At 37.4% G+C, this 27825-nt stretch overlaps 1 protein-coding gene and 1 pseudogene across 2 annotated transcripts in view; one reads left to right on the top strand and one right to left on the bottom strand.

Moving 5' to 3' along the window:
• Positions 1-27825, top strand: part of LOC143681181 (uncharacterized) — a 278825-nt gene that overhangs the window by 181232 nt on the left and 69768 nt on the right.
• Positions 1078-27825, bottom strand: LOC143681182 (uncharacterized; annotated as a pseudogene). Its single transcript, XR_013174444.1, has 6 exons — positions 19303-27825; positions 17471-17556; positions 12878-13004; positions 6746-6841; positions 6162-6244; positions 1078-5721 (listed from the first exon to the last, which is right to left on the bottom strand). The product of XR_013174444.1 is annotated as an uncharacterized LOC143681182 (transcript).

Here is a 27825-nt window from a genome sequence, read left to right as displayed (position 1 = left end):
CTTGGTTGGCAGTTTTTCTCTTTTAGTAATTTAAATATATCATCCCACTGTCTTCTAGCTTCCATGGTTTCTGCTGAGAAATCTACACATAGTCTTATTGGGTTTCCCTTGTATGTGATGGATTGTTTTTCTCTTGCTGCTTTCAAGATCCTCTCTTTCTCTTTGACCTCTGACATTCTAACTAGTAAGTGTCTTGGAGAACACCTATTTGGGTCTAATCTCTTTGGCGTGCGCTGCACTTCTTGGATCTGTAATTTTAGGTCTTTCATAAGAGTTGGGAAATTTTCAGTGATAATTTCTTCCATTAGTTTTTCTCCTCCTTTTCCCTTCTCTTCTCCTTCTGGGACACCCACAACACGTATATTTGTGCAGTTCATATTGTCCTTGAGTTCCCTGATACCCTGTTCAAATTTTTCCATTCTTTTCCTGATAGTTTCTGTTTCTTTTTGGAATTCAGATGTTCCATCCTCCAAATCACTAATTCTATCTTCTGTCTCTTTAAATCTATCATTGTAGGTATCCATTGTTTTTTCCGTCTTTTCTACTTTATCCTTCACTTCCATAAGTTCTGTGATTTGTTTTTTCAGTTTTTCTATTTCTTCTTTATGTTCAGCCCATGTCCTCTTCATGTCCTCCCTCAATTTATCGATTTCATTTTTGAAGAGGTTTTCCATTTCTGTTCGTATATTCAGCATTAGTTGTCTCAGCTCTTGTATCTCATTTGAACTATTGGTTTGTTCCTTTGACTGGGCCATATTCTCAATCTTCTGAGCATGGACTGTTATCTTCTGCTGCTGGCATCTGGGCATTTAGTCAGATTTCCCTGGGTGTCGGACCCAACAAGGTTGTAAGATTTTTCTGTGAAATCTCTGGGTTCTGTTTTTCTTATCTTGCCCAGTAAGTGGCGCTCGTGTCACACGTTTGTCTCACGTGTTTGGAATGGATCCCCCCGGTCACGGATCTCCGCAGCCTGGGGATTTCCGATCCAATTCTCTCTGTTGGTTCAGGGGGCCGCACGTGGTGGTGGCATCAGCTGCCGTGGCTTGAGGGGACCCTGTGGCTGGTCACCGGCCGCAGCGGCCTGGGGAATTTGCCACCAGACCAGGAAGTCGCCCGCAGGGGAGGGGCTTCGGTCACTGGCCACAACGGCCTGGGGAATTCCCCACCGGACCAGGAGGCCGCCCGCAGGGGAGGGCCATCACGGCTTGGATAGCCCTCTGATCCAAGACTCATAGCCGTGGACTCGAAGCTGAGACTCGAAGCTGCCCACAAAATAGGGGCACCGGCCGCCTCAGCTTGGGAAACTTGCCTCTCTGAGACTCTCAGCCGGCCCAGGAAAGAGGGAGGGAGTAGCTCTGGCCACCGCAGCTGCCCCTGCTTGGGAAATCACGTGCCACTCGGGGATCTCACTGCAGCCGAGTCTCGCAGTCAAACTAGCCAGTCCAACCTGGGGTACGCTGTGTGTCCATTCCCTGCTGTAGCCCCAGGAGCTGTTCTGCACTGTTTCAGTTCACCTAGTAGTTGCTTTGGAGGAGGAGGAACTAAGACGCACGTACCTTACTAAGCCGCCATCTTGGCCCCCTCCACTTTCTGACTCTTTTTCCTTCTGGGAAACCCATTTCATGTATGTTTCTGAGTTCCATGTTATCATTCAATTCCCAGAGATGCTGCTCAAATTTTTCCATTCTTATCTTTCTGTATTATTTTCTCATTTTTATTTCAGATGTCCTGCCTTATACAACCAATTCTTACTAATTCTTTCTTCTGCCTGTTCAAAACTGCTGCCGTTTGCCTCTAACATATGTTTAATCTCATCTATTGTGCCTTTCTGTTAGTTTTATTCCAGGCTTTCAGCTTCTTCTTATATGTTCACCCAGTGTCTTCTTAATATTCTTTAATATACATTTTCCTTCATCTCTGAACTAGTTTAGATTTGCTTGAATATCTGTGAGTGGTTGCTGCAGCTTTTACATCTGTTTTTAATTTCTTCCTCTGCCTGGTCTATTCTTGTTTATTAGTATGGCTTGTAATTTTGTGCTTGTTATTTGGGCCATTAAGTTATTGAGATTCTGAAGACTGGTTTCCCTCTCATCTAAGATTTTGTTGTTGATAGGGTTCTGTTACAACTCTTATATGGCACTGTGTTTGTATTTCCCAGTCAAAATGCAGGGGGTGCAGAAGAATTCCAAAGGTACATGGACAGAGAACCAGGAAAACCACTTCCCAAGATGGCACATTCCAAGCTTCACAGATGGCACAATTTGGAAACAACAAAGGCAAGATATTTTAGCACTCAGTCTGCTCTATTTCTATGGCAATTGGAAATAATGGCATTTCAGGAATCTGCCTGGGTAGGACCAAAAGGAGAGAGACCTAGAAATCCAATTTTGCAGGTCAACTCCTGGACCAGGCTCTGCTGCATCCACCTGTATTCTTGGCAGAGGGAGAATGTCCCCAATTCTTTCAGTCTGTAGTAGTCCATTAGGCAGGAAGTAGGATTATCAGAAGCTTTTTGTCTTGGGGCTTGGGGATGGGCACCATGAGACATGGCCAATTGAGTCATTCATGGCAGCTTCTCTATTTGAGTAAACAATGGTATTCCAGGCACCATGGGTTCCTGTGTGGAATGGGGCAAGGCTGTGGGATCAAGATGTCCAATTTTGTTGAGCAACAAATGTATCAGAACTGTGCCATGTCACCCTGTTTGCAATGTGGCAAGGGACTTCACAAATTCCATTCCACAGCATCTGACATAGAGGAACTGGGCTGACCAGAAAATACTAGACTCAAGGGTGGGGAGTAAGTGCAAATAGGCACAGTCAAGTGAATTTCTCACTATAATTTCTCCATCACAATTTCTTTCTCTTCCTCCAGCATGGTACTCCACTGATCTTTTGAGCCCAGAATGGAAGCTTTTGACAGTTTTTACCTGTCTTCTAGGTGTTTTTACTAATGGAAACTCTGCACTTCTTATTCCACCATCTTCCACTTCAGAGATATTTATTGCAACCTGATAGGATCACCAGTATTCAATTTAATTTCAGCTTATATGATTCTGTAGACTTGTTTCTGTCTGAAAACTGCTTGATATACCTGTACTTATCTGAAATTCCCCATATCAGCAAGGTTGATCTGGTGAATCCCATGACAAGATTCAAGGTGAGATTTGACTCCTGGATACATGACTAAGTAAAGAGTTGCCTGAAGAAACTCTTGGTATTTGAACAGTGGAATCTAGGAAATGGTATAACACAGTTGTAGAAAAATTACCCCTGACAAAGATCTGATTCTTGGCACTCCATTCTGAGCACTGTCTACCAATATTGTAGACAGTATTTGCTGTGTTTGCAGCTTTATCTTTTTACGTGCCCCAAATTTTCCTTCTTCCAGCAAAAAGACATAATTTTATGGCTTTTCATATGATGTAAATTCAATCAAGGAATATCTTAGGATTGGTTTGGGAGGAGAATGCAGCAAATGAAAAAGTAACATCTAGTAATATCTATTCCAGATCACTTGAAAAATATTTAAGATTTCTCAGAATCCTTAAAATACAAAAAAATTTCTATATTAATTACAAAAATTGCATAAACCAAGAAGTTAATATAAAATATGCAATGTGAGAGTCAGCATATATGAACAATCTCTTTCATTATGCTCTATACTTTCTCAATGGAGGGGAGAGATTTTTGAATGATTAAGGAAAAATGGCAAAATTAGGAACTAATGAAAGGTTTTATATTTGATGACTATCCTAGACTATTTATTTCATATACCTTCTAATTGGACTTTATGAATCTTCATGTTTCCTAAAGACAATGTATCTTTTTTGAGAAAATAGTAGAGTTATATGGATTATCAGGAATTTTTAGTGTCATAATATTGGGTGTGGATGATAGCATAGATGTTTTCAGGATATAGCCCCATAAATTTCGTTTTTATTATAATGAGAAAACAATTTTTCCGTATGTATGTAAGAGTTCATACAATTATCAAGTTGACATCACTAGGGTTGGAGTAGGTGGATTTCAGGTCCTTTTGGATGGGATGAACTGAGGAGAGGACAGCATCAGTCTGGGGTTTGCTGTTGGAGTTTAGGCATGTGTCTGTTCAACAGGAAGCTGTGGGAAGACTCAAGTTAGCATCATATGTGCTTGCCAATGTGTCAAGCACATGAAAGAATGTCTCAGGAACAATTCCAATTTGAAAAGTATGAGCTGAAATGGAAAAGGAAACCTTTTCCCACTCTAGGGACAATTGGTAAAATTCAAAAATGCGCTGTGGATTGGATCTTTCATTTTCTGATTTGGGTTTGTGTGGCTACATAGGAGAGTGTTCCTATTTTGAGGAAACATACCCTGGTGTATTTTGTGTTAAGGGGTAAATGTGATGAAGGTATAACCATTGGGATTTTGAACAGACCAGGCATTCTTTACATTGTTATTCCAATTTTATGTATAAAATCTATACATTCAATAATTATTTCAAAATCTGTTTAATTACCTTGTCAATACCATGCCATTAAGGGATAACAAGTTTAAATCCCATTATAGAGCTAAATGTGATAAATCCACATCAGTCAAATTTGTGATACTAAGTCTGAATTTAGTTAAGGAGTGAGTGAGTGAATATTACATGAATGGCCACTTTGTATTCAGTGTTATAAATGATGTTTTGATACTATGGAAACAGTACTATATTTGAATTCAATTTCTGCACATGCACTCCTTCACCTGGGAAGTCTGAAAACTGATTGTTCTTTAGGCAAGTCTGAATGTTAAGGAGAAAGGCACTTACTTGTCTCTAGTTAAAATATTGAGTAAAGGCTTTCCCACATAGATGATGTTCTTAAGATTTCATTACAGTGTGACTTCTCTTATGTTTTCTAAGGTTAGAATAACAGGCAAAGACATTCTGACATAAATTACATTCATAGGGTTTCTCTCCAGTATGACTGTTCTCATATTGTCTAAGGTTAAAATATTGGCTGAAGGCTTTCCCACACAGATGGCATTCATATGGTTTCTCTCCAGTGTGAGTTCTTTCATGTTGTTTCAGGCTAGAAGAATGAGTGAAGGCTTTATCACATAGATGACATTTATATGGTTTCTCTCCAGTGTGAATTCTGTCATGTACTCTAAGATCAGACCCAAGAGTAAAGGCTTTCCCACATAGACGGCATTCATATTATTTTTCTCCAGTGTGAGTTCTCTCATGTTTTCTAAGGTACGAACAATGGGTGAAGACTTTCTGACATAAATGACATTCATAGGGTTTCTCTCCAGTGTGAATTCTCTTGTGTTTTCTAAGGGAAGAACAATGGGTGAAGACTTTACCACATAGATGGCATTCATATGGTTTTTCTCCAGTGGGAGTTCTCTCATGTTGTCTTAATTCAGAATATTTAGTAAAGGTTTTTCCACATAGATGGTATTCACAGGGTTCCTCTCCAACATGAGTTCCATTGTAATGTGTATGACCAGAATTCTGAACAAAGGATTTCTCGATTAGATGACATTCATATGACTTACTTCCAGGGTGAAAATTCTGTTGTTGATTAAAAGATGATAGATCATTGAGGGCTTTTCCAAATAGATTGCTGAAGTAGGATTTCATTCCTTTGTGAGTTAATAAATGTTGAACCATTCTGGAACTATGAATACAATCTTCTGGCAACTTACTACATATAATACCATTCTTTTGAGTATGAGAATTCTGTTTCTAGGAAGTAGAAGAGAATATGTAAGAGGTTTGTCCATAAATATCAATCCATATACATCTGAATTCTAAACTAACAAATCAGTGACAATCTCCAATTAAAATATTTCCCAGGTTATTTATGAATCATTTTATTCTTCTGCATGTACAGAGATCTACTCTTTTGTAGCTTCTCAACTGAAGAACTTTCTAATCAGTCTTGAAGGTTTTATAATGTTTCAGAGATTGAGTAGATGAGCTGTATTTATAGAATTATCTTTTTATATATAAGGAAGTTTATATTATTGGGCTCAAATGAATTGTTTTCTATATTCAAACTATCACAGATTTTTCCTGGATTCACACTTAAACCAACTTACACTTAAGTTATTGCACTGAATTTTTAATTTATTCCACTTCCAGGTATCTATTTGGGAGACCAGGGTTACAGCCATAATGCTTACCAATGACATGATGGTAGATATGTCTTTTTTGCAGATATGATGCACAGATAGCATTTCTTGTTCTTTAACACTACCTTCCATGCCTGAAAGAACTGAAAAACTAATTAATTTCTAGACCAGCATTAGGAAGATGAATATGTTGAAGTAGCACACATAGCCATATAATTGTTTCTAAAATGACAGTTATCTGAGAAAGGATATCAAATTAAGGATTACTTGAGGTAGTAGAAACCTCTATATGACACTATCAATTAGAAAATATTTTCAAGATTTAATTATAAGAAAAATTATTTCAAAAATATGTTGAGCAGGAAAAGAGAGGGAAAAGCATTGAAGCCAAGGATGAGAAAAGGGATGTAAGTGAAAGTTTAAATCCAATTGTCCATAGACGTCTATTTTGCCAACGCCAATGACATTTGAATACAAAGTGATAAGTATTTGATACTTTGAACTGAGGAAATTTCCCCAATATTTACATGTACATTTCAGAAAATATAACTTGCAGAAATTTGCAGGTGATATTTGAGTCACTCATTGACAAGGTTCCTCCTTGTCCTGAATACATGTTCCAAGGAAGTGCTCACCTGAATTTTGGTTTTGAAAAAATCCAATTCCTTCTTCACACAGTTCTGCCCCTTGAACCAACTTTGAAGTTACATCTGATTTACAGACTTGATATCCTGTTCATGGGGAAAAATACAAGAAATTTTGAGTTCTGTGCACTTAAAAATATATTATCATGAAGTTTATTGAAGGTGATTGTGTAGTTGGCAAGCTGGTGGAATGTAATATACTAGAACTGGAATATTTTTATAAAGGTGAATTTAATAATTTACAAGTTTACAGCTCTAAGGACATGAAAGTGTCCAACTAAAGGTATTAACAAAAGATTACCTTTGCTCAAGAAAGGCCAATGGGTCAGAAACACCTGTCAGCTAGGTAAGCACATGGCTGGCTTCTGCTGGTCACTTGCTCCTGGGCTCAATTGTTTTCAGCCTCTATTCCTGTGGATATTATTCACTTTGCTTCTTCAGGGCTGGCATTCACCTCTTGGCTTCCCTTGGCTCTACCCAGGTTCTGTCTTGCTTACCATCTTATGGCACCTTCTACTGGGCTCCAAGCATCTCCAAATATCTGTGTCCCTATTCTCCATGTGTCTGCCTCTGGGTTAGAACTGCTGTGAAATTTCTGTTGGCTTTGATGTTTCTGTCATTTCTGATTCTCTCCATGATATTCTCTCTTTTGAAAGGTTCCAGTAAACTAATCAAGACCTACCTGGAATGGGTTGAGTCACATCTCCATCTAATCAGAAGTCAAACCCACAATTGGGCATACCCCATCTCTGTGGAGATGATCTAATCAAAATTTCCAACCTAGGCTTATTGAACCGGGATTAAAATAGCTGCTCCCACAAGATTAGATCAGAATTAAAACATAGCTTTTCTGGGGTACATAACATTGTCAAACTGGCACATTGCAACCTCTGGGCCCCCCAAAAGACATGTGTTTTCAATATATAAAACACATTCACTCCATCACAATATCACAAAAGCCTTAAACCATTTCAGTAACAAGTCAAATATATTAAGATGTTAAAGCCAGTAAAAATTCTCAATGAAGTCAATTATAGACCTGGTCTGCTCTAAGGTATAAATTCTACTCTGGCTCTGGACCTGTGAAATTTAGAGCAAGTTATCTACTGCCAATATACAAAAGCAGGACAGTCATAGGATACATGTTTCCATTGCTATAGGGAGATAAAAAAACAAAATGGGGCCACTGTACTCATACAGTTCTGGAAACCCACATGCATTCTCCATTAGATTTAAAATTCTGAGGGGCATATAACCTTTGGGTTTTAGAAAGCAGCATTCCCACCCTTTTCAAGGGCCTATGAAGTGGCCCTCTTCTCTCTCCAAATGTTGGGTTTGTTACAAAACTGAAGTTCTTTAAGAGCAACATATTTTTCTCAGCTCTACCTTCTTCATACTTGGGGCAGCATCCAGATCTCTGCCATCTTTGTGGCACATGGTCAACCCCTCAAGAACAATGGTGTGTCAGCTGGGTTCCTGCCAATCCCTAGTTAATGGACTCCTCCCTTTCTAAGGCCTGTAGTGGCACAACTCTTCCTGAACAATGAAGCAGAAGGTCTGCCCTCTGCTTCCAGGTCAAATGCACCCTCTCCATATGTATGGATGGGCCGACTTTCCTGGCCCAAGTTTTCCTGTCTCCAGACTTTAGCTTCCATGATTCTGCCTCTGAAGACATTTTACCTCTACATTATTCCCTTTATACCAGACAGGCAATGGTTCCAATTATACAGATTCCATAGTACTTCTGTTCATTTTCTCTGAAATATACTGGGATCAAGTGATCAGACAAAAGGACCTATCACAAGTCCTTTTTGGATACTCTCTCCAATCCTTGCTTGTCCTGTAATGTCTGAGTTACTTCCATGCTTGGATAAATTCTCATGTGGGGCCCAATTAACAGCGGTCTCATTTTGTGGAAACCAAAATTTTCCAGTACACCAATTTCATTTCCTTTATAGCTAAGAGTCCAGTTCTCAACTTATCTCTTTTCCCTCACATTTTACTATAACCTTCAAGGAAGAGCCATGCATGCTGCATTTTCCATATTTAATTTCAAAATTTCTTCTGCTAAATATCCAATTTCATCACTTTCAAATTCTACCTCCCATCTACAAAGAATGCTTTCCTTCCACTTTGGAATGACATGCACATCATTTCTTCAAGTCAGAGGTGTCTGTTACACCTCTGTCAGCTGGGTAATCATGTGGCTGGCATATGCTGGTCCCTTGCTGCAGGTTACATTGCTTTCAGCCTCTGATCCAGTGAGTGTTCCTCACTTTACTTCTCCAGGTCTGGCTTTCATCTTTTGGCTTCCCTTGTTTCTCTCCAGGTTCTGCCTTGCTTAACATCTGATACGACATTTGCTGGACTCCAATCATCTCCAAATATCCGTGTCCCTATTCTCCATGTGCCTGCAACTGTCAGCTCTACTGTGAAGTTTCTATTGGCTCTGATGTTTCTGTCATTCCTGATTCTCTGATTCTCCCTTTTTAATAAGGATTCCAGTAAACTAATCAAGTCCCACCTGGAATAGGTTGAGTCACATCTCCATGGAGATGATCTAATCAAAATTTCTAACCTACACTATTGTAGGATTCAAAGAAACAGATGCTTCCACAAGACTGGATCAGGATTAAAATATGGCTTTTCTGGAGTACATAATATTTTCAAATAGACACAGTGATGTTCTAGCTTCTTATGCTGCTTTAGAAAACACCATGAAAGTGGTTGGCTTAAAATTATAAATTTATTTTCTCATGGTTTTGAAGCCAGGAAAATGTCCAAATCAAAGTACAGTTGAGACAATGCTTTCTCCCCAACACTGTTGCATTCTGGAGCTGGCACCTGCTGACCCTGTTTCCTTAGCCTGTCATATGTCAAGACACAATCAGCATCACCTGGTCTCTTCCTTCTGTTCTGGGTTTCATAATTTAAGCTTATTTCATATAGCTTTTTCTTTCTGTATTAATTTTATTCTCTTAATAAAATTCTCGTAAAGTACGTCAGTAATAGGATTAAAACACATCCTGTTTTGGGTGGTACAGTCTTTAACTGAAAGAACCCACCAAAAGGTCATATTTACAATTTGTACAAAAGCACAGCTATAAAAAAAAGCACAGGTATGGATTTTAGTTAACAAAATGTTTTCTGGGTACATACAACTTCAAACCACCACACTCCACACTTTGCAACCCAGAAAGGCCTGTTCTTTCTATAGGTAAAATACATTCATTCCATTGAAATATCCTCCCAAAATTTGAGCCATTTCAGAAGCAATGCTTAGTATAAAGTCCAATCAAAATTAGTTTGGGTGTGGTCTGTCCTGTAGCATAAGTGCCCTCTGCTTGTGTACCTGTGAATTCTAGAGAAGAATGTACAATGGAGTTACAAGCATAAAATAAACACTTCCATTTGATTGGTAGGTGAAAGGAAAGCACAGTTTATGGTTCCAAACCCTGCATGGAATACTCTGTTACATTTCAAGTTCTGAAAATCACATACATAATGAAATTTTGTCCTCCAAGACTGATGCAGTGGAAATTTCAGCCCTCCCAAGTGCTTGTGCAACAGCCATGCTCTCTGTAAACACAGGAGTGAAATCTCCAAACTTTCAGGACTTTGGGGTTGTGGTCTGACTCTGAAAGCTTTGGGGAATAGTCACAAACCTCTCAGAACAGTGAGGTGGCAGAGAGAAATTCTGCAATCGCAATGAGTTCTGATCCCATCATCTGAAAGAGTGGGGTGGTACTCAAGATGGGGTGAGTTGAGTGCCCCATATATGTAGAAAGACACACCCTTTCTACATATATTGCCTGGTCCACCTTCTTGCCTGAGATGTCTTTGGTCCAGACCTCAGCTTCAATGGCTCTACCTTTGAAGTGATTTTTTTTACAATCTTTCCATTTTCATCAAGGCTGCCAGTGGTTTTTCAGGCAGATTTTGCAAACAACTTGTCAGTTGTGAATGTTGTACACAGAGGTCCAAACCATCAGAGAAAACAACATTCCACAAATCTTTCCTGGATAACTGGCACCTCCAATCTTGAGTAGATCAGAATTGCTGACTTTTCTCAGTTTAATTTAACCATCACATGAAGGGCTATTCTCTGGGGGCTCACTTTCCAGATTCTTCAGGTTATCTAAACCACCAATATCTGGTTTCTTTAAGCCCATGATTTCAGTTCTTAGCTTTTCACATAAGTGGTGATTAGAATTCTGAACTTCCCATGCTTATCTTGGAAATTGCCTCAGTTAAATATCCAAGTTCATAAATGAAGATTTGTCTTCCACACAATATCAGAACTCAATAGTGAGAGGAATCATCTTTCCTCCTGTCTCCATAATACATCATCATTTCCTTCTAGGGCATTACTGGAAATACTTTTCACATACATATGTCTTTGAATGCTCTCTTCAAAGATATCTAAGCCATTTCTATAAATGACCTCACAATCCTTCCAGCCTCAATCAATTACCCCATTCTGAAGCTGTATAGCCATTTGTGGTATATGCAACAAAAGCACATCAAATGCCTGGGCCAAACTCTGTCTTTACCTTCCTAGGCTACATAAGCAAATAGCATACAATGGGTTGGTTTAAAAATGGAAATTTATTAGTTTATTGTTTTGAGCCTTGGAAAATGTCCAAATCCATGCATCATCAAGGCAACATTTTCTCCCCAAGACTGTGGCTTTCTGAGACTCACAATCGGAAACCATTGTTCCTTAGCTTGCCATATGAGAAGATACATGATGCTGTTTCCTGAGTTCTTTCTTTTCTTCAAGATTTCATCAATTTCAGAATTTTATACCTATTCCTTTTTTTATCTCTCTCTGAATTTTATTCTCTTATAAAAGACTCCAGTAATAGATGAAAACCCATCCAGCTTGAAAAAGGACACAACTTAACTGAAGTAACCTCATCAAAAGTTAATATAAACAATTGTTCACATGTGAAGGAATGGATTAGATTTAAGAATATTCTTTTTTTGCAGTACATACAGCTTCAAACCACTATCATGACTAAAAAAGAATATAACTGTTGAAGGCCAGCCTGGGTAAAAGTACTGGGAAAGTTGAATGTTGGCCATTTTTTTTACCGTCAAAGTGTTAAATCTTGATCTTGTGCCCAAATACAGTGAGAACTTCTGGTTGCTGAGCCAAGCTTAAGAACAGAAGGCAGAACACTCTATATTTTCAGACAAGAAAAATTCTAGATTTCCATAATAATTCATTATGATTTTCACAAAGAATTCAAAAACATTGTGATGGTTAATTTCATATGTCAACTTGGCAATGTGAGGGTGCCCAGTTTTCTGGTCAAGTAAGCACTAGCATAGCCATTACTTCAAAGAAATTTCATGGCTGGTAAATAAATTGAAGGCTGGTTTACTAAATCATTACTTAGTTTATTGCATCTATGCCTAATTACACCTATTATCAAATAAGGGAATGTCTTCCACAAAGAGAGAACTGAATCAGTTGGAGTTAATTCAATTTGTTGAAGACTTTTAAGGGAGAAGAAAGAACTTCCATGTCTTCTTCAGCCAGCCAGCCCCTCGTGGAGAGTTCATTGATGACCTTCATTGGAGTTGCCAGCTAGTGCCTACATTATAAAATTTTGACTCATGCATCCACATAGTTGGTGTGAGATACTTTTATAAAATCTCATATTTATAGATATTTTCTGTTGGATCTGTTTCTCTGGAGAACCCTGTGTAACACAATATGTTCCCTTGGAACATTTTAAGTTAATGTGGAAAATGATATGCCTGTTGTTATTACTGTCATCTGAATCCACACAAAATCCCTAGAGCACAATAATTATTTAGGGCATATTTAATCTCCTTATTTATCCTTATAGAAAATACTCATTGTATTCTCAACACTGCGCTGAGTGTTTAAAATTGAGTAAAAGAAATACATGGTATTTGTGTTCACAAAAATTATATTTTAGTCAGGGGAAAAACTAGACAAAAGTAGTAAGTAAAGAGACAAAAATCTTAGATAATTTTTCATGTTATGAAATAACATAGAATGTGAATATAAAGTAAAATCTAAAACAATACACATAAGCTGTTCTAGACACTTCTTAAGAGAATTAGATAGGTAAGTTTCATACTCACCCACTGAGAGCAGATGACTGATATTCTCCAGCATCACATCTCTGAACAGCCTTCTCTGGGAAGAATTCAGCATGACCCACTCTGCATGAGTAAATTCTATAACTACATCTTTCAATTTTACTAACTCCTAAAAACATCAGAGATACAAGTGTTCAGAAAGGACCATCTGCCAATATTCAGAGTACAATGATTGGGAGCATAGCACGGAGGAATTGGTAACTGTTACAGAAAGCTTGAGCTGCATTTGTGTTTCAAGTCAGATGATTCTCAATACTGAGCAATCTGTCTTTCACAGGTATGAACATATACACACTGATTATTTGACTCAATAATTTAAAAAAATCTCAAAGAATACATGATCTAATGTAATCTTGACATTTCCCAATAAACTGGTCATTATGACTTGCAGATGGTGAGGTATAATTTGCACTTCAGCATTTATAACAAAAAAACATTTTCTGCCTATTTCAAGTAAATATACAGACTTATCCCAGGACAATGAATACCTACGTGTTGCCACTTTTATAACTACAATTATATTACTGCCCCAGATGACCTGTTTTCTCTCATCTATAACATCATTTCACAAGCAGTTTGAAATTTTGAAAGATCTAATGAGTTTATGTGTAAAGTACTTTGCATCTGAACATAATATACAGCTACATTTTTCAATAGAATGGCAGCAAATTTTGCAGCTAAGTATAGCATTCTACAGAACTAAATAGATATCATGGATAAGTTGGAACAGTGTATGCTGCATCATTAAATTTTCTGTAACTTTAGGTATTTATCATAAAATACAAGTATGGATCAGTGGCTCACTTCAGAGACTCCTGAAACTCCTATATCGAAGGATGATCCTAGCTGCCCATTCCAGGGATATGAGATCATTCAAACTCAATTTTCCTAGGGATCTTCAAAACCCATGTTCATCATCTCTTTAATATCTTCACCACCTTTTATGTTCAAGAATAAAAGAAGGCCCTCAAGCCATTCTGGTCTCCAATTCATCACAAAATTTCTCAGGGCCATGAATTTTAATCTACCTACTATACTCGTGAATGCAAGCCAACATTAAAGACACAACAATTCTTTTCATTACTTATATTTACAAAATTTGAATAAATTGCTTAAAATAAGGGGAAAAAAGCAATGAGAACAAAAGAAAGGGAAAATTCTAGGTATCCATTTTGAAAGTTTTAAAAATGTACAAATATACAATATTAAAACTTTAAGAAATTATGATCTGAGGAAAATAAATGATTCCTCTTTTCCTTCTATTAACTAGTCCTCAAATTTGCTTCTCTCAACAATGCAAAACCCTCCATCTTACCAACTGCAACTCAGTACTGATGAACTCACTTGTTGAACACGAGCCTCCCTACCAACTATAAATATCTGCTATTACTCAATTCTATCAAATAAGCTCACTGGATATCTAAGCCATTTGCAGGCATTAATAGGATCAATGACTATACTATTTCTCTAAAGAGAACATTTGCTGAATGAGAACAAACCTCCTCCAGTGAATACAGAGTCTTAATGGAGTCTGCAAAAAACTTGTGCTGGAAAGATTACTTATTGAGGAATGATCACTGTGCCAGTTTGAGAGGATTGATGTACCATTGAAAATCCATGTTTTAATCCTAATCAATCTTGTGAGAGCAATGGTTTCCTCTACTCCCTATTCATTATAATAGGTTGGAAGCATTAGATTATCATTACAGAGACATGACTCAATAAACAGTGGGTGCTAAACTTGATTAGACTGATAAACTTAGGTCTTGATTAGTTTGCTGGAATCCTATATAAATAACCCATTTCAGACAGAGCCCCTTTTGAGAACAAGAAGAGAGGTACAGAACTATGACAGAAGGATGAGAGAACCACAGGGTCTACCACCCAGCAACCTTTGGAGATGAAGAAGGAAAATGCCTCTCAGGGAGCTTCATGAAGCAAGAGGCCTGGAAAGAGAGCCAGTAAATGACACCATGTTTGCCATATGCCCTTCCAGCTGAGAGAGAAATGCTGAAGGTCATCAGCTTTCTTGAACCAAGGTATCTTTACCTGGATGTCTTAGATTGGACATAAAATATGTCCATAGACATATTTTAACTGGACAATTTCACAGCCTTAAAACTGTAAACTAGCAACTTATTAAATTCCCCTTTTAAAAGTCATTCATTTGATTCCGGTATTTTCCATCATGTCAGCTAGCAAAGTAGAACAGATTTTGGCATCAGAGAAGTGGGGTGCTGCAATTTACAAATACCAAACATGTTGGAGTGGCTTTTAAAATGGATAAGGGGAAGATTCTGAAAGAGTTGTGAACAGCTTGATAGAGAAGGCCTAGAATGCTTTGAAGAGACTGTTGGTAAAAATGTGGACTCTAAAGATACTTCTGATAAGGCCTTAGACAGAAATGAGATATGTGTTGTTGCAAAGAGCAAAGAAAGCAATCCTTGTTTTAAAAAGGCACATAATTTGGCACAATTGACCTGTGGATTTGGATGGAAGGCAGATTTTAAAACCCATGAACTTGGTAATTTAGTAGAAGAGATTTCCAAATTAAATGTGGAAATTGCAACCTGGTTTCTCCTCACAGCTTAGAGCAAAATGCAACAGGAAAGGTATAAGCTGAAAACTGAATGCTTGGGTACACCAAAACCAGATGTTGATTTTCTGGAAAATTCTGAACTTCTGGAAAGTGGAACCCCAGAGAATAGTGCCCCACATGAAGATTTAACCAAATGTGGAAACCGCTAGCTACCTCAGAGAAAGCCGGGATTGGACATGAAGTTAACCAAGACAGATTTGTGGAAACTTCTTATGTCTGATGGACATAATCTGAGACTATTTTATAGAAAGCCAATGAAAGTGTTGCATGAGCTGTGTAAAAAGACAGAGAAGGGACACATTGGAGTAAAAATAGCTTCAAAGGTAGAATCATGGAGGCTGAGGTCTGAAGTCAAGAAGACTCAAGCTAGGAGAGTAGACCCATCCAAGCATGTGGAGAAGGTGAGTTTGCCCCAAAGGAAGAAAATGGGCCTTCCACCTCATGGCAGTGGAGGAGTGGTGATGCCTCAGGCCTGGGGGAGGGTTCAGCACACTCTTTGGGGATTGAGGAGAGTAGGGCTGCCAACACATGGAGGGGTTGAGTGTGTACCCTAAAGCTTACAGTGAGGTTGGGTGTGGCCCTGATGCTTCGAGAGGGTGGAGCTGAGTGAAAGGTGGTCTCTTCAGTGTCTCCCAAGGTTGAATTCAGAGAGGCAAGCATAGGCATGTAGAAAGGGTGGGACTGCTGCTTTCTAAAGCCTCAAAGATAAATGACTCTCAGATTTGAAATCTAATGGAATTTGCCCTACAGGTTTTTGAGACTGCTTGGGTCCTGTGACCCATGTGTTCCTTCCTCCCTATGGAAATGGGTACATATATTCTATGACTGTTTCTCCTTTGTATGTTGGCAGCAGATAGCTTGTTTGAGTTTCACACTTGCTTGAGTTTCACAGGTCCAGACCCAGAAGAAAATTTTGCCTTACAACTCTCCAAGCCTGTAGCTGACTTTTATGAGACTTTTACTGGTTTTAACCTTGTATTGTATTTGTAATGTTACTGAAATGGTTTAAGGCTCTATGACATTGTAATGGAATGAATGTATTTTGTATATGGGGAAAACATGCTTTTTTTAGGGTCCATTGGGTGGAATGTGCCAGTTTGAAAGGATTTATGTACCCTAGAAAAGCAAAAACCATGTTTTAATCCTAGTCAGTGTTGTGAGAACAGCTTCTTCTAATCCTTATTCAGTACTATAGGTTGGAAATTTAAACAGCAAACTTGAACAATCACCATTCCAGAGGCCAGGATAAATATAAATTTAGCTCAGATCCTTGAATAGCTTCTAAATGAGATTAGAATATTGTTCTAGTTTGTTAGCTGCCAGAATACAATATCCCAGAGATGGAACTACTTTTAAAAAGGAGAATTTAATAAATTGCTAGTTTACAGTTCTAAGGCTGTGAAATTGTCTAAATTAAAGCAAGTCTATAGAAATGTCCAATCTAAGGCTCCAGATAAAGATACCTTTGTTCCAGAAGGTGATGACATTCAGCATTTCTCTCTCAGTTGGTGGGACACATGGCAAATGTGGTTTCTGCTAGCTTTCTCTCCAGGCCTCTTGCTTCATGAAGCTCCTTGGGAGTCATTTTTCTTCTTCATCTCCAAAGGTCACAGGCTGGTGGACTTTCTGCTTCATGTGGCTATGTCATTTCAAAGCATTACCCAAAATACTTCTTCTTTTAAAAGGTTCCACTAAACTAATCAAGATCTATACAGAATGGTGGAAACATGTCTCCATCTAACCAAGTATAATACTTACAAATGATTGAGCACATCTCCATGAAGATAACCTAATCAAGTTTTGGACCTATAGTGGTGAATAGGGATTAGAAGAAACCATTGCTCCTACAAGACTGATTAGGATTCAAGCATGGCTTTTCTAGGGCACATAAATCCTTTCAAACTAGCACAAATATCTATGCCCATCTGCTGAAAATACACGGTTAATTTCAGTAAAAAGAAGTATTTCTTACTCACCAGTGGCTGCATAGTCAACAGCTCAGCTGAGAATTGTCTTCCTCTGGGTTTACACTCACAACAAGATAAGCACTAGGTAAGCAAAACTGAGAATGTAGAAAGAAGCTATTAGATTCTGGACTTATCATTGACTTCCAGACACAACTCTCATGACTCCTGAACCTCCACCTGGGAATAACCCCAATCCAATAAGCAGGAACATGAAATATGCTCTGAGAGAATAACTTCTTTGTACAGATAAGATGAAAATCATTGAGTTCTACATCTTCATCAGCCCATGGTTTTCAAAGATTTTCCATTCCCTTCCTGACTCAAAGCATTGGTCTCCACATCCAGAGAAATCACTGTGGATTTTCTCAGCTATCAATAAGTCTGGCTTCTGAAATATCCACCCCCATCCTCTCAACTCTCACCCCTGTCCTATTTTGCCTTCTAGCTGTCCTTCTGAGGATATTTGCCTGAAAATTTCCTGGTTCTTCCACATTACATGTCTAATACTATCACTCTCTCAATACTTACATATGATCTCATCCTGCTGGATTGAGATAACCAAGAAACTATGCATTTTATTATCAAAGACTTGTTCCACTTTGAGGGATCAATGGATGTCTGCTGTATTACAAATATATTCCTGAAAATCCCTTGCATCAAAAAGTCACATATGCACATGTGTCATAACATCTCACAATCCTGATAGGTTCAGGAGGCTCATTTTAAATAGAATTAAGGATTTGGAATAAAACCCATACCTCACTTTGAAATTAGTAAAATGGCAGTTGACATCTTATATTATATTAATAGTTTTCAATTGTAACATCTTTCATTTCATAATTTATAGTTGTAGAGGATCTTTTATGTTTTAAATTATTAACATTGTTAATAATTATAAAATTATTTCATGGACAAATGATGATATTTTCTGAAAACTGTCCAATTAACTTATGCATTTGTTCCTGAATTCACATAAACAACATTGTATTAAATGTGTTTGGAGAATTACATTTATTTAATCTTTAAATTAACCGTATTGATTAAGGCAGATTTACCTATTTAACAAAATAAATGAAAAGAAGTTCAGAAACCTTAGAAAACCAGAAACTTTTCTAAGGTTTGTAATCTTAGAAAAGTACATGGCTAGAAAAAGACACAGCCAGAGTTTAAACTTTTTCTGCTTGCTTCCCAGTTCAAATTCCTTAAGGCTTATACCATTACCTGAATGCCACCTCTCATTTCAATAATCAGATGATGCACCTTAATGTGAAAATCTCCATTTCATATAGTTTGTTCTCAGTTATGTCCCATACCTAGGCTCCCCTCCAATGTGAGAACTTTCATAAAATTGAATCCACAACCCTAAAACTTCTGGCTCACCTGATGTTTACTGTCCAACATAACCTACACTTACTCACATCAATATATGTACTGACTGAGAACAATATTTATCATGCCCTGCCTTGTCTGTGCTCCACACAGAGATGACTAAGATGTTGGGACTGATTTAAACACTGAGTTCCTTTCCTTCAGGTAACTCATAAAATTTGTCATTATTCATGTATTAGTTCATTTGTCTGTGCTTCCTACTAGTCTAAATTCATGAATTTATTCCTTGAATGATTTTAGGCAAGTTTCCCTGAGAAAAGTACTAATGAATTTGGATCTAGAGAAAGTGTTTGTCCACCATAACCTAACCTGACCTCAAATAGCCTGGGCCTAAATGCCTGCAGACAAATTCAATAATTAGAAATTATAAGGACTTTCCTTTTTGTTTAAAATTCTCTTCCTTATAAAACAGAGCCCAAACAGGCCAAAAATGCAAGCAAATCAATACTTACTAATGATGCTTCATCAAATTCCACAACCATAGGTTCTTTATCAGTTTGCAAAAAGTAACATTTTCATGGAGGACTCTCCTTTAATGCAGTTGAAAGTATGATAATCTATAATCCAAAGCACACTCTCATAATTTAGATTAAAGATACATATAATCAACACATGCCTTCTTTAACACCTTCTTTACCATCAAATTACATAAATTATGCATATATACTTTAATTCCTCCTAAAATACAAAAATTAGCCTGTATATCTTTTTCTAGATAACTCACTCTTTAGTGATTTTTATATGCTGTGTAAGTACTCTGGAGAATCTTCAGGTAGAAGAGCTCTACTACTCTTCATATATAAAAGGGCTTGTAATCAACCACCACTTTTAAGGATGTGAACATTAGTGTAGTATATTTAAGATAAATATATTTGCTAAAAAATATATACTCAAATAAAAATATATCTATTTGCTTTTTTTTTGCATGGGCAGACAAATGTCATATATATGGAATCATACAGAATGAGGCATTTTGAATGTGACTTATCTTTAACAGCATTATGTATTTGAGATCCATCCTTGCTGTATGTATAATGTTGCTGAGTGGTGTTTCATTGTGTGAATGTACCACAGTTTAACCATTCACCAGTTGAAGGATTCTTAGATTATTTCCCAATTTGGGGCAATTATGCATAAGGCTGCTATAAACATTTGTATACAGACTTGTTTGTTAACCTAGGTTTTCATATCTTTAAGATAAATGGCTAGGTGTGGAAATTTGGGTTATATGATATATATGATACATGTATGTTTAATTTTTCAACTATCAGACTTATCCCAAGTTTCTGTACAATTTTGCATTTTTACTAGTGATGTATGAGAGTTTCAGTTGCTCTCCAATTTAGCCAAGATTTGGTATTGTAATTTTTTTTTAAAGTCAATCTACAGTAGTGCAGTGGTGGCTCAGTGGAAGAATTTTTGCCTGCCATGCCGGAGGTTTGAGGTTTCCCTTTCATGAGGGAAGGCACATGGTTATGTCTGCTAGCTTTCTCTCCTTGATACTCCTTTCAAATGGATTCTGGATTTCAGAGAGCTTCCCAAGGGGTATTTTCTTTCTGCACAAGTGTTTCTCTCTGTATTGGCTTTGAAGCATTTTCTAAATTGGTTCTCTCTTAAAAGACTCCAGTAGGTGACCCAGCTTGAATGTATGGAGCCACATCTCCATGGAAACAGCCTAATTAAAAGTCCCGCCCATCGCTGGGTGGCTTAAATCTCCATGGATGCACCTTAATAAAAAATAATTACCCAGCAGATGAGTAAAAATTAAGGACATAAATAATTACATAATGGGTGGGATGAGGGGTAAAAAATTGGGGTAGATTGTAATAGTAGTGGTAAATAAGGAGGGGGTAAGGCTATGGAACTTACGATTTTTTCTTTTCATTTCTTTTTCTGAAGTGATGCAGATATTCTAAAACTAATCATGGTGAGGAATACACAACAATGTGATGATTAAAAAATTGAATGTAGTGATGTATTATATGATGATACTGTGAGCCTTCAATTGTATACTCTGGATAGATTGTATGCTGTGTGAATACATCTCAATAAAATTGCATAAAAAGTGATTTCACCCAAATATATTGAATTGGTATAAAAGAACATGGTTTTTAAACAATGTTTGAAACATTGTTTTAAACAACAATTTAAAGCAGCAAATCCTACCCTCTGGACCCCAAGGAAAACAAATGTTCTTTCCATATATAAAACACATTCATTCCATTACAATATCACAAAGCCTTAAAACATTTTCCTAACAATACAAATGGAATACAAAATCAGAACCAGTTAAAAAAAACCTCATCAAATTCAGTCATAGGCAGTCTGTCCCAAGGAAAAGTTCTCCCCTGGCTCTGGACCTGTAAAACTCAGAACAAGTTATCTGTTGCCAACATTTACAAGAGGCACAGTCATATGGTCAACATTATCATTTACATTGGGAAGAATTCAAGGAAAACAAAGTTCATTGACCCAAGCAGTTTCAAAAACCTACAGGACAAACTACATTAGATTTCAAAGTCTGAGGGCCATTTATCCTCAGGGCTTTAGAAAGCAGCCATCCCACACTTTCTAAGAGAGTAGAAACACTGCCCTCTTCAAACACTGAGGTGAAGGGTACAACGGTGGGGGACACTTGGGAGACCACCATTTTCTTGTTTCCACTCTCAACAAGCATTGGGAGAGCACCTGGGTTCTCTGCCATCTCTGGAGAACACTCGAACACTCCTCAGAAAAATAGAGGAGCAGCAAGTCTCTCTCAAAACCACAAAGAATGAGCTCCACCCTCTCTGAGGCCCAGTCACCAAAACTCTTCCTGAGCATTGAGGCAGAAGACCTGCCCTCTGATTTTAGGGCAAACTCACTCTCCAAATGCATGGAGGCCTGCTTTTCTGGCCTGAGTTTTCTTGGTTTTAGACCTTAGCTTCCATGGTTCTGCCTTTGAAGTTATTTTTCCTTCAATCTGTCACTTTTCTGTCCCTTTTAGTGCAGACTGGCTAGGGAAAGACAACTCTTCTTGATCAATAGTCAACTCTTGTTGATTTTCTATGCAGAATACTGGGGTCATACCTATCAGTTGATAGGAATTTCCACAAATTCTCTCTGGATAATTAAATCTCCAATCCTTGCTTTTTATGTAGTAGCTTAGAAGTTCCATGTTCGGTTACATCCTCACATGAGGCACTATGATCTTGGGTCTCCCTTTCTAGAATCACAGAATTTTCCAGACCATCAATTTCTAGTTTCTTGGTACGCAAGAGTTCAGATCTTGGCTTATCTCTTTCCTGTCACATTTCACTATAACCTGCAAGAAGAAACCAGGCCACACTTTCCACATTTGTGTAACTCTTCAGCTAAGTATCCAAGCTTGTGGCTTTTAAATTTTGCCTCCCCTTCACAACCAGGACTAAATTTGGTGAAATTCTCTGCCACTTTAAAGCAAGGATCACCTTTCTTCCAGTTTGGAGTAACACATATACCATTTCTGCCTAAGACCTTAATCAGAAATATCTTTAGAGTCCACATTTCTGCCAACAGTCTCTTTAAACAATGTAAGCCTTCTCTATAAAGGTCCTCAGAAGTCTTCCAGAATCCCCTCTTATCCATTTAAAAAGCCATTTAAAAATATTTGGCATTTGCAAACCACTTCTGTCTACATCTCTTGTACAAATAACTGTTTTAGTTTGTTAATTGTGTTAGAAATGCAATATACCAGAAATGGATTGGATTTTATAAAGATAATACATTAATTTACAGGACTACTGTTCAGGGCCATAAAATGACAAAGCTAAGGCATCTAGAGAAAGATCTCTTGACTCAAGAAAGGGCTGATGATGTTCAGGGTTTCTCTGTCAGCTGGGAAGGCATTTGGTCATGTCTACTAGTTTTCTTTCCTGAGGCACACAACAGTTTAAGACTGGCAAAGAGGCAATTGATTGTTGTTTGCCAATTTGAAAAAGGAGTAATAAAATTTACATAGTTCAACAAACATAAAGAATATGGTTCAATATATTAATATGTTGTGTGCCAAATTAATATGATTAAATTCTGCCCAATATTCACACCAAATACACTGACTACATTGATAAACTGATTCTATTATTTATTTAAAAGACATAAGGTCAAGAATGCTCCCATTGAACTCTTTGTTTTAGTCCTTGCTGGGTACTTCTTGCTGTTTATGATCAGGGCCTGACAGGCAAGAATAGGGATCCCTATCTTGGTAAGACTGATTAATTTGATCAGGGGGAAGAAGGTACGCTGTTATATTACATGAGGAAGGAGGAATATGTTTGACACCTACATGATTTACTTAGGTACCTCTCTATATTCTCCCATCAAACTTTGTTAATAAATGGAAAATTTAGTAAACCCTGCCTGAGCAAGACATTGTGACAAAGAGATCTGACCCATCAAAGGTAAGACTTAAGACTGAAAGAGGTGCCATGTGGTGGTGAGGGAAATCTAGAATGCACAAGGTAAAAGGATACTGATTGGCCCCAAGAACACCTGAAGCCATGGTAGTATTATGTGTAAATGCACTTCCTCTTGCAGATTCCTTCAGGAAGAGAGGCTTGGGTGAACACCTCCCTGAATAAAGACAGATCCATGTGAGACAAGAGATGAACTGGATCATGTAAATGGTCCACAAAAATCCTTCTCATGTGAAAAATTTCCTGCTTGGCTTCTGAATGTTATCCACATTCTGACAACGTCCTTTATTTGTCTGGATGTTTGAGAATTGCCTCACCTGCAGAAAATCACATGCCATAAGGTCACACATTCCCAGGGTGATTAATGGAGACCAGGGTATGTAGTTATGGCCATTCTAGTTCATGGCTTATATACTGGGCCAGGTCAGTAATAAGGTTGCTTTGCAGATTCAATTTCCCCTCTGGTCAGGATTTCTTTCTCTCCCTTCATTTCCACCACATTTATCCCAAGAGCACTTCCAAATAAATATCCTACATATTAGGTTCTGGGAATCTAACCTGTGAGAACAGTCAAAACTGTTTTGAGAAAAAAGAAGATTTCATTAGCAGGAATTGCTCAAATTCTGCTGAGGACTGAAAAATCTCATAAGACTGCTATGTTGATGAAAATATTACTATCATCAAAACTGATGTCCATGAATTAATGGGAATAAAGACTCAGATTGGAGAGGGTGAAAGAGGTGGGATGAAGAGAGAATCTGATGCATGGACTCTGCTCTCAACATGTACTGAAAAGTACATTAGAGGTCAGCAGCTGTAAATAAAAGTTCAAAAATGTTTTAACTGCTCATCAAGTTTCAGAATGGAAGATTTTAGAACATGTTGAAATTCAAGGAGCCTGGATCAGATTTTAAATGGAGTAGGTTCTAAGATAAAATATATTATTTATAAATAACAATATAAAATTCATGATACTTTAGCAGGGGATGAGAATCAAACACAAAGTTAGAAGTAAAGAATTCAACTGGGATAAAGGATGATGCCTCAGCTTCTATGAAGAGATACCAGCAGAAGAATATTTTCAAATTTAATACCTCAAAATACCTACCTTCAAAAGTACCTATTTTGTTTCTCAAATAGACTTCAAATGAGCTGCTGAATTTGAGTGGAATGGCAAGAATGTGGAAATTCACAGGCATGGCAAGGATGTAAAAGAGTATTTATTAAGCCAGGGGAATGAAATTGATGTGAAAGACCTAATGGGATTGCCTGAAATTTTGAGAAATGCCCCAGATAACCTGGTGTCACAGCCTCATATACAGGGGAATAATTACAATGTAACTTAGTAAAAGAGTTTCCTCCTGGGAACCAGAAACTTCAATCTAGAAGGGCCTATCTCTGCAGTAAAACTTGTTTCTCAGGGCCATCGCAGCTTGGAAACCTTCAATATGCCACTTAGGGGGCCTCAACAATTGGCAGTTGTTACAGGAGGTGGTAGACACCTAATGCTAAGGTACACCAGAAATAGGCATGCTACTAACAGCAAAGGAACTTTAAGACTGAGTGTCTCTGAAGGCCAGGACTGAATATAATGATCCCTGTGGCCAAATGCAACTCATGCTTGTACAGCCACAGGATACATTCAAGCATCACTAAATATGACCTATTTGTGCCAAGGAAAACTAATTTGTTCATCTGAAAAAGGTAGGTGGTATTTTAACCAACTTGTTATCCTGAATGGTAAAATAAACAGTTGCTGCAGAGTACTTTTAAGTAAGCTCAATAAAGATATTCAATTAACATGTTTATTTGTAATAGCAGCAATGAATTATTATTTAAGTTTCAGACAAATAATTTTTTCTGAGTTCAGGGAGTGATCAGTCAGGCCCTCTTTATGAGAAGTATGAAGTTTGGGTCTAACATATTGCATCAAATTAGAAAACATTGTATTCAGTTTGAACAGAATTATGTGGAAATGTGTGAATCCTGATTAAAATATCCCAATCATAGGCAACAGAACAATCCTTAAAGAGGAAAAGGAAAACTCATAATTTTTCAAAACTTTGAAATAGTATCAAAGGTCTTCAAGTCAATGATATATTCCTTGAAAGAATACTCCTAACAAGATTAAAAACCTCATATGATGAATTCAGAAAATGTCAATATTATCCTGATAAATTCTACAGTATTGAAAAATCTGAAGAGTTTATTAAAATAGCTAAAAAGGGATAATAACAATAGAAGTCATAGTTTAAACTAAGTAATCAAACAATAGTCTTAATTATTTTAGATATGAAGCCTGGAAATAATTTTAATAAAATGGAAAATCTTTGAACTCATTTAGTGGGTCCCCAAAGAGCATGAGACAAAAATATGCTTTGCATAATTGTCTATTTATGAAAATTCACTGTCATTGCTATGGCTTAGATTATGTTCTAAAATATTTTTAACCTGAAAATAGTCTTAAGTCCTGACAAATTCAAACAATTGGGATCAAACAATTCTCGTTTTTTGTCCCATCCTTGGCTATACCAGTTCAGGTGTTCACTGGTTAAGTTTGTGACAGTGAACATTGATGGCTTATGTTTAATCACCAATGAAACTATGTCAGGAAGCTCCCAGCCACTGCCCAACTAATTGCTGGTATTTCTTGACTGGGAACTGACTTCTTCAGTGTTCCTCAAATACTTACAAGTGGTTTCCCTCAACATGATTTCCAAAACCTGGGCATTAATAAAGAACAAATGCCTAAATCAAAATATCTGTCATTCTTTCAACAGAGTTTCTGAGACTTTTCACACGTCACATGTGATATACAATCGTGAGATAAGCACAACTGATACCTGCCCTTCTGGAGTACATTTGGGTCAAGAGAGTTAAGAAAAATGTATTACTAGTGGTGCATACTTTGGTGAAAACACAAAGGTTTTGTCAGGCTCTTGATAGGTAACAAGGCTGGGCTTTAATGTTCAAACTGCTAAAACCTAGGTGAGAATCTAAAAGAAGGCCATGCAAGGTATTGTTGTCATAAGGAATCCCAGGAATAGGTGACTGTGTGAACAAGTCACTAATGCAGTAGAGCCTATGGTCACCCCACAGAACAAGTGAGATTATTCATGTGCTGCTGAGATCAGGTACACACAAACTGCTTGGGAATAAACATGGCTCCAATATCACCACATGATCCCTAAGGCCACCATTTCAGGTAAAGTAAGGAATCAAATCTCTCTATGGGTAAACTGGCATAGTAGTACAGCACTTATGGCCTAAATTCAGTAACTATGTGAGCTTATGGGTGGTTTTGAGACTGAAAATGTTTCATGACAATTCCAATTCTCCTACTACTTTCCTGCCACATCACTACCCATCTGTCTCCCTGATAAATAGTCTCAATGCTGTGGATCCCTGCAGGGATGAGACTGCAAAAGATATAGACTCATGATCCTAATTTAAGCAACTACATTGTATATTTATAAAGATTCTCATCCAATTCTTCAAGAACAACCAGAGACCCAAAACACTCTGCCCTCCTGAAGAGGCACTGCATCCTGGTCTGAACCCTGCTGTGAAGAAAATATACTAGTCAGACCCATGAGAAAAGGTTACAAAATCTTGACTAGTATCATAATGAAGATGTAGGAGAAGATTGTGAAAATGGATACAGTTTCAGCATTGCCCTATTTCAGAAATATTGGCATGTTCAGAAGATTCAAGGTTTACATGAAAAGAAACACATGACAAATATAAACAGATAATAAATGTAAACACAGACATTAGCATCCATACCTCATGAGAGAAGGCTTATAAAACTCTAAGAAGAAAATGAGTCTTAATTTTCTGTCTTTCTAACATAGTCAAATTATCCAAATGAGAGAGGATCAAATAAGAAAAGGCAGGCATCCAGGGTCATAATCAATTCTCTATTTATTTACAACTGGCTGATGAGAAAGTTATTCCAAAATAGTTACTATAAAGGAAGAAGTGTAAAAATGGTAAGGCCATGGACTGCTTAATTTGGACAACCAATTCAAAGAAGAACTAAAGAATATGCAAAAGCATGAGAAATTGTGCACTAGAATGTTGGTCCCAGCAGGCCCACAAAACTCAGCAGTGAATTAACAATACAGAGGGCTGCCAAAAGGAGGATTGTCAGGTGAAAAAATTTAGATATAATAGATTATATCTTGAAATTAAAGGATTGGGATTAATTTTACAATTATTTTGCATATTAGTGATGATAATTGATTAGATGCAATGAAAGTGAAGAAAAGGAGATATTAAAACAGTTGATTCCAGAATAATTTTTAATGGAAAAAAATCCCTACAAAACAGCAATAAAGGTTTTATATCTATTAAAAATAATGTAAACACTAATTACATTTAACAAGATTCATGATATAATTATTTTGGGATTAGGCTCAGGCTAGGAGTTGAGCAGGTGTAGTGTGTAAATGAAAATACTCATCATTTGATATATTTGTCATGTGTTTCTTTTCATGTAAACCTTGAATCTTCTGAACATGCCAATATTTCTGAAATAGG

This window comes from Tamandua tetradactyla, chromosome 4 (assembly GCF_023851605.1).
Source record: "Tamandua tetradactyla isolate mTamTet1 chromosome 4, mTamTet1.pri, whole genome shotgun sequence".
Lineage (NCBI taxonomy): Eukaryota > Metazoa > Chordata > Mammalia > Pilosa > Myrmecophagidae > Tamandua > Tamandua tetradactyla.
Note: the sequence above shows the minus strand (reverse complement) of the source record. Positions and strands in the feature narration are given on the sequence as shown.